We start from the raw sequence: 9,090 nt of genomic DNA, 5'->3' as shown, positions 1-9,090 counted from the left end.
ACGGGGAACCGGAGCCTACCCGGCAACACAGGGCGTAAGGCCAGAGGGGGAAGGGGACACACCCAGGACGGGACGCCAGTCCGCCGCAAGGCACCCCAAGTGGGACTTGAACCCCAGACCCACTGGAGAACAGGACTGTGGTCCAACCCACTGCACCACCGCACCCCCCTTTTTTAAAGAATATGTTCTCCAATTTGTATGTTCTCTTTTAGTATATCCAACCAGAAAAAAACTGAAGTTATAAGCAGTTCCAAAAACACAATACAAAGTGTAAAAAAATGCTGTAACAGATGTGCTTCAAATTAGCGACTGATGTAGTGGGTGTATTTTCCAGCTTCTAATATGCGTAGTTAATGTACCATTTATCGATCCTTAAACTGTAAAGCTCAACGGGGTCCAGTTCTCAGGTCTTAAGCCTCTGAAACATATTTAATCCCCTGGAATACTGATGATAGTCTGTGCAATGTCACACACACACACAAATGAAAATGTTTATGAAAATAACTATGCCATGAAAACACTGTTCCCTTTCAAAAGTTAATAAATAATCTGTGATGACATTTAATTGCCTGTACTTTACCTCATGCCCAAATTGCTTCGCCAGGCAAACTACTTAGCATATTTCCAGAAACGGGTTTCTCCCTGAAGGAACTAATTAATCTACATTAGAAATTGGGTTAATAAGCATATTTCTCCTAGCAGTCAGGCTTCTTGGAAGAAAATGAGCAAGATGTGCCAGAAGAGGGAATAAGAGCTTTGGTTACTCCTACCGCAATATATAGAAAGGCCATCATCAGTGTTTTGGGGGACCTATCCTGTTTTTTAAGAGTCTCTAAGAGGTGGATGGGGAGAAAAAGAACACTGAAAGAACAAATGATAAATCAGAGCGAAACATACAATTAGAATTTGGGTCTGTTTTCCTGCATGGCGGCAAAGGGCCAAGGCAGCGCAAGGGCTCGGATTGCTTCAGTCAATATTTCCAGACGGGTTGGTGGGGGACCCTTACGTCCAGATGCTGTTCCGCTGACCAAACTTCCATGCAGATATTTTACACTCCAGACAACCGAGCAAGGAAAGTGGAGGGTGCTCTCTGAGGTCTGAGAAAACTTTGCCTTAGGAAATTCGATTTACACGAGGGAGTATGTGCAGCAGCACACCGAGAGCTGTGCAGTGATGCCTGACCTCTGGGCAGAAGCATCTGAACTACATGAAGAATTAAGAGCCATCATTCTGTGCTAGCGCACACAAGGGCTGTGTGAGTTCAGTCAGAAGCAGGCGCGAGTAGGACAAACTTCAGTATCTTCTCTGTTAAAAGAATTTATTTATGGAGCAACAAATGAATTCATGGTTTTTTAACAAGCTTTAAAGTTATTCCATAAGTTCCTGGAGCATGATGCTGAAAGCACTTTCTGCTATTTCTCCAGAGTTCAGCTTGGTCCCTTTTTCTTAGGTTATTTCACTCATTGCTCATGACACCTGCTCCTGAAGCTGTGTTGCCATGAGGGGCTTCAGCGACGTTTCAGTGCCAGGCTTATTAAGCAAATTCTGTGGTCAACCCATGCATGAGCGTAAATGCAGCGATGCTGCCTGTGTGGAACGGCCCAGAAATGAGGCTGTCTCACTGGGAGAATCGACTGAGTTTCACATACAATTTTTTTTCCTTCCCAAAGGCCACTATGAACTTGATCTATCTTGTGACTGGGGTTTTAAGTCTTCTGGACGAGACCGCGTCGTGTAGGAAACCGGCTCCGACGTTTCGCTTCCCCTGTTGGAAGCATCTTCAGGGAGCTTCCACATCTTGCGAAATGTCGGAATCAGTTTCCTACTCAACGCGGTCTCGTCCAGAAGACTTAAAACGCCAGTCAGTTGACACCACCCGCGGAAGCCTACGTGCTTTGATCTATCTTGACCTTGCAGCAATGCAAGTCACCCAGTCAGCCTTCTGGTGGAGCAACATCACTCAGAGCAGTAGTAAAGATGTTAGAGATGCTCACTGACAAATGCGTACCCAGTGCTGGCAAATTATATTTATTTCAATAAAGCAAACACAAGTACTGAGGCAATTCATGAGCAACACTTGTTCGCAAGTAAGTAAATATTCCTTTTAGAAAGATGTCTTTTTTAGACAATGTGATAACATTGTAATCAGCAATGCTTATAAATACTAAATTCATAAAAATATGAAACTTTGACTTTTTTGTAACTCGTTACAAAAATACACACACACACACACACACACACACACACACACAAACTCGCTGAAGCTGCTTGTCCCAAGCCGGGTCGCAACAAGCTGGAGCCTAACCCGGCAACATAGGGCGCAAGGCTGGAGGAGCAGGGGACACACCCAGGACGGGATGCCAGTCTATCGCAAGGCACTCCAAGCAGGACTCGAACCCCAGACCCACCAGAGAGCAGGAGCCGGCCAAGCCTGCTGCACCACCGCGCCCCCCTCGTTGCAAAAATATCATCAGCAAAATTCTTTGGTCCAACTTCTAGAAATGCCAGAAGCAAACTAGATTCAGAGGACTATAAGGTAGACTGAAAGTGGATTTTCTTGAGATGTGATATATGAACAAATTAATATTGTTTAGTTGGGAATGATTTTGTTTTGACCACATACTGCAGAGTACGATTACTAAAGCAGTGATACCTGCCAGCATACTTCTGTGAACTGCCTAGAATTATATTTTCCCCCAAAGTGAGCAATACTACATAATGTGGCATCCTTGCCGATCCTGAAGAGTCAGGCCTCTGGCTCTCATTGGACCCAGCTGGACGGGGTGAAAGCGCTACCCATAGCAAAAAAATAAAACTTAACAGTTCTCAGTCACATTCGTGTCCTGTTGGCATTTCTTTCAACTGTGATTTAATCAAATACTGTAACTCACTTAAAGCAACATTATTAATTCTTTAAATCAAGTGAGGGTTTCCATGGTTGGGATGAATAACCAAAGAAGATGTGACCACAAAGTCCGTGACTCGGATTCCCGTTACTCTATGTTAGTTTTGCATACATGACTGCGAGTGAGGAAAAAGCTTAATATAGTATAAAAGTGACACATTTCTCCATTGGACATTCACATTGAGTAGATTTATGATCTACCAGAATGTAATAGGGTGGGATTACAAAGCCCTCCATGTGCAGGGAAAATGTTTATTTCCTCCACACATACTGTCTGAAAGCAACATTTCCCCAAGAACTCGATGCTGGATGTAAATGGAAATGTGGAAAAAATGTGACCAAGCTGTTCTCCCAGGAGGACTGCTGCTGGATTATGAAGGAGATGTCATGCACAATACTGAGAAAGTTCACCGCAACAAGCAGAGCCCAAACATATGCTTCCTGCCAAACAGCAGTATTGCATGCAAATAACCCAAGTGGTTACACGGTTCTTAATGATCATGTAGTTACGCGTTCAAAGTCGACCTCTGTTTCCAGTTAAAGGAGGGATCGCCTTCCAGATAAATGCTGAATCAATAGCAGCGGCAAACAAAAGCAGAGCTTTAAATTTTCAATCATGAAAATATTAAGCATAACACAAAACTTCCATTCCAGCCATTATATAAGGCATCTTTTAAAATTTGTGTTTACTTGTGGAATTGTCTCCTAATTATACACTTTATAAATGTCAAAGACCATAAACTTATGAATCCTGACCAAACCCGATTAGAGTGCCAAGTTATTACAAGGGGTACGTTTAGCACCCAATATTGCCAGCCTGGTACCCACTAAGCCTGGTTGCTGGAGTTTGGTCAACCTGACCGTTGCAGGGCTTGACAGAGCTACTTTATTTGACTCGGAGGAGTAATTTCTGCTTCCGCTTCTATTCAGCTCCTCGGCTGTGTAAACAGAGCCGGAAAGCCTTCCACCGAATCAGAGATCAGCACGGAGATTTGGAACATCTTGATCATCCTTTTCAGAGCAGTTCTTCAGATGGACTGAATAAAGCCATAGGAAGGAAGGAACCCAGTGAACACACTGATATGAATCAATGATGTAAGGTCACACATGCCTGGACAGAGGAGGGCCTGCTTCAGTACCACCTGAGCGACAGTGCTTCTGGAAGAATCCTCTCGTTCACATACGCATCAGATTTCCCAGAGGAGACCTGGGATCTCAGACAGGGGGCGTGTGGGTCCAGGTGGAGCTTGCATCTGAGAGCCCTGAGTGCAATGGGAATGTGCAAACACACATTTTGGAGCAGACTGTGTTTGTCCTCTTGTGGCTATGGGTCAGCTGGTGTTTCCAGAAGAGGACAACTAAAGTAAATAGTCAATATCATTTTGAGGGCACAGACTTCACTGGAACTGTTGAGGAATTTGCAGCTGACAAGACCAGAATTAACCTTTTGGACATGTGGTAAAAATTATGTCGTCTTTGAGATTTCCGTAAAAAAAGCACATTTTTTGAAAAAGACACTATTAGGATTTATTCCTATTTATGACTTGAATTGAGTGGTTATGTGAGTGGTACTCCATAAGAGAGAGCAATACTAATTCGGAGGGAGCTTTGTGAAGCACAGCAATGAGAGTGGACACACACTCACTCACGTACACACTTACTCTCATTATTGAACTACTTCCACTCGTTCGTTCGGAGATGGTCTTGGGCAGCAGAACCAAGTCTTTGGACGAGAGAACAAAAAACAAATACCTTCTGTCTGCATTTGCTTCATTCTTCCGGTCTCTTAGTTCTCCCTTTTAAGAACTTCTCCTAAATCCCTTGTTGTTGTAAGTGGTTAGGTTGCAGTATTACTCTTATTTATTCATTCTCTGATGCTGTTCTCCACAGCAAGTTACAATGTTATGTTTGTGCAATGAGTTGATTACTGTGATTTACCTTTGTATGCAGCAGAGTAAGATTTACTAGAGTGCACGCACACACACATTTTCAGAACCACTTGTCCCATACAGGGTCACGGGGAACCAGAGCCTACCTGGCAACTCAGGGCATAAGGCTGGAGAGGGAGGGGACACACCCAGGACAGGACGCCAGTCCGTCACAAGGCACCCCAAGCGGGACTTGAACCCCAGACCCACCGGAGAGCAGGACTGTGGTCCAACCCACTGCACCACCACACCCCTCCTTTACTGGAGCAATTCAAGGGAAATACAGAAGGAGCACGGATTCAAACCCAGGCCCTTGTCATTGCGAGGTCAGGGTTTTAAAGACAGGTGGCACAATGGGTATCGCTGCTGTCTCACGGTGACTGGGTGGTGCGAGAGGACGTGGGTTTGATCCCCACTCAGTGTGCGTGTGTGCGTGCGTGCGTGTTCGTTCCACTGTTGTATGGATGAGTAACCCAGTGTAAGTCGTGTATCTGGCAGTGTAAGTCACCACAGTGAGTAAGGTGTGTGTCTGGTAACACTACGTAGAGTTTGCTGGAAGTTGCTTTGGAGAAAAACAGCTGCTAAATAAATAAATGTAACCATCATGCTACCTAATGGCCCTATTTCCTAGAATGTGGATTCAGCCTGTGTGCAAACAGGGGTTTTCTTGTGCAGGAACACATCTCCAGCAGAGACCATGAAACATTAACAACAGAAAGTCTGAACAAAAGGTTCACAAAGACCAAACTCTGCTACCATTTCTCACTGCGAGAGCTTAATATGCCTTGGTGAGGAGAAATGGTAGCTTTTATTTATTTTTGGTAGAATGGCAACAGAAAACTCCACTGCCACGTAAAAAAAATAAAGTAGAAATTAAATATAAATATAAAAAGTGGAGAAATAAATGCAGCCTGAACGGTGAGTCATGTCTTCTTTCCCAGATTTCTGGCACTGTTCAGTGCGAGGGGACGGTTGCCAGGAGCAACAGAGGCGGTTAAACGGGGGGGGGGGAGGAAAGACTCACGACACTCAGCAGTGAAAGTTCATCGTTCGCGCGGCACGGCTCACGCGTGCAGATGCAAAACCGCAGCAGCCACCAAGGATCAGCCGGTTTGCACACAAGTCGCAGCGAAGCTCTTCGGAACTCGGAGCGCGGTAGGCTCCCCAGCTCACCTGCACAAAGAGCACGGGGTCAAAGGAGGAAGCAACTCTTCCAACACGGCATCCCCGAGTAACAAATCGCACCTGGGACACAGAGGCCCGAAAAAAATGGAAATACCGAGCCCGCATCCTGCCAGGACGGCTGCGCGGCCTGCGCTGGCGGCACCTCCGTTTGTCCCATTAGGTCATTTTGTGGTCTCCGGTGAAGCCCAGCCTTTCTTCGCCATGCCTTCGGGACGGGAGCACGTACTCTTGTTTCATTGAGCTTGCAGTTGTGCAAATTTGGAGACAAATGGAAAAAATGTTTCAAATGGCGATTTTTCCTCCCAGAGCTTCACGGAAAACCTAAGGGCTCTGTGATTTTCCGTATGTAATTATTAGGTTTCGGGAGCCTTACGTGCAATTATTTATTCCTGGTTGACCACTTAAACACCGAGCTGAGCCTCACTTGCCGGCTTTTCAAATACATTCCGCATGACGACATATCAGAAGATGATGTATCGTGTAATGCGGTGCAGCTTTCTGGAAAGGACAGTAAAGCGGGGGGGATTATGAGGTGCTGTCTCTTTCACGGCTACTGTTTGGGACTCCGGGTCGAGTTCTGTATTGATTTTTGCCTAAGTCACAGCCATGCTTGGGGAGATGTGCGCGTAGCATCCGATTCGGGAAAACTCGCGTTGAGAAGGAGCAGCAGTGTGCGTGGCACGGGCAAATGCAGAAGGAATTCTTATTCCTGGTAAATTCTTGGTAAAAGAGCTCACGTTCGCTCACATCTGAGTTATTCTTCATTCCAACAAAAAACATAAAGAAATGATTAGACACCAATTGTTGGTTACCACGAAAAAAAAAACATAGAGGAGGAAAGCAAAGCGCCTCTCTAAAATAGTTTCCGGGTTGGAGTTATAACAGGAAAACAGCTGATAATCGTAATTAACTTCACATTTTTATGAAACAAATAATGTTTTGACCTTCTTTGTGCCGTTCAGACAGTTATGCTGTTGTATTACACAATTACACTGATGTGCACAGCTTAGGGATGTATATACATAAAAAGGAAGAGGTGCTTTTGTGTTCCCACTCAAATTTTTAAGGAGTTGACATATTTTTAAACATTTCTGAGTTCATTACTTATGCAGAAGTACAAGCATGGATGTGGCAGAAGAATTTGAAATTTCTCCCCTTCCTGCAAGAGTACTGAGGATATCGCCAAGACGCCGTATATGTTTATATTGAAGAAAGCGCTCGCCGCTCTCTTACTGGGCACCACAATTTGAGACGTGGCTTTGAACAGAGAGACGCTCTGCTTCTACCATTGCGGACGCAGTTCATGAATCTGTCCGACAAGTTACGGCACATAATTAAATCACATTCCAGGTAACGATTCTTCACTAGAAACATGAAATTCTAAATTCTGATTAGCGGTATAATGTGCTGTTATTATAATTCTGAACACTATTAGGATGCTCGCGTCTTCTGGGCTTCTTAGAAGCAGCGGACAAACTGCGGGGATGAAAGACAAGCTAACCTGCCTGCCTGAGAAGTCCCATTCTCTGCAACTTTCCACTCAGACTCAAGAGAAAAAGAAATAAATACATGTGCGCATCACAAATAATTTAAGCTTCCATAAAGCCTGGACACCGTTATATGTTTTGTAGAGTGCCAAGCAGGACAATCTTTCCCAGGCAGCATTTCAGGTACTTTCCAAAAGAGAAGAAATATAATGAAAATCCTTTATGCGGACAACGGTACAGGGCACTTTAATAACCTCTACAGTACGTAAAATAGAGCAGTAGCAAACTAAAAATAGCCCCAATGACTGTCACAGATTCCAAAATAAGAAATGACTTGCTTCCTTGAGAAAAAAAGAGGAAAAATCCCAGGCACCTTTACAAAAGGCACTGAAATATCCTCATGATGCTGGCGAGAGCGAGGCCTGCCGCTGCCAAACAGCTGCGCAACTGGATCGGGATCATTTCGCTGCAAATACCAGTTCAGGCGCTAAATGCTAAGCTCCTAACGTGCTCCTCGTGCGTTCGGATCAGACTGCGGGTTCCGCAGGCCAAGTGGCCTAGAGTGATCCTCGCCCCTACTCGCACCCACCCAACGTGCGCTGCATCCAAGGATGGACCGCAGCTTCTTTAGTGCCAATCCAGATGTTTCTTTGTTAGCGGCACAAGAGCCGATCCGAAGAAGCTGCTGTTGAGAAATATTTACTGCCGTGGGGAAGGCTACCTGGGCTGGACGAATGCATGGAAACCTTTGTTTTCAGAGATGCGCTGATGATGTATCTCCACACAGCTTGAATGGATCTGGACTCTTCACCAGGCTGGATGTACTACTGAGAACAGACAGGCAGCTCTCTGAAGCGAGCTCGGTCACGTCTCCGAATTCATAGAAACGATCTAACGGATCATTTCCGCAGTTCCGCACTGACGTGACCGACATCGCGACGCTCATTTCGTGGGAAACTAAAATTGAACTCAAACCATTTTCACGAATCCTCGGACTTAACGCTAAACGGATCGCTTCTGATTGACGAACCCAAACGCGTTGATACAGATGCTTTTCACGAGCTCTTTTTGGAAAATTGAGCCACTGCCGGTGACTCCCAACCTCTGCCCATGGAACCCCGCACACGTGCAAATGGAAAATGGCTGCGTTTGCCTGTGGCCCCAGTACAGAGCTCCGGGTCTTATGATTGGAGTTATTGTACTCAATGTGCCTCACGGCCCCCACCGTTAATCACCCCCTGGCCTTTCTTCACCTCCTCAGCTTCCGCTCTACGCTAGAGGTTGCACAGACTGGTCGACTAGCCAGTTTGTCAACTTTACTGCTCTGCGATGACACTTTAAGCTTGACGTCGACTAGTCGCTGATCACGCGGTCGTGACACGAACGACACGGATGCCTCCGAGACGACAACAGGTGAGGAGCCTGGTGTGACATTGCAGCAAAGCAGCGGATTTGCGGTTCATCAAGTGTGTGGAAACACTTCGCTAAAGATGAAGCCGGTGCTACTGACGCTTGCAAAATATGTGAGTCCCTGCTGAAGTACAACAGAACTACAAGCACAAGAATTTTTTTCATCCAGGCCACA

This window comes from Scleropages formosus, chromosome 11 (genome assembly GCF_900964775.1).
Source record: "Scleropages formosus chromosome 11, fSclFor1.1, whole genome shotgun sequence".
Taxonomy (NCBI): domain Eukaryota; kingdom Metazoa; phylum Chordata; class Actinopteri; order Osteoglossiformes; family Osteoglossidae; genus Scleropages; species Scleropages formosus.
This window is presented reverse-complemented; position numbering follows the sequence as displayed.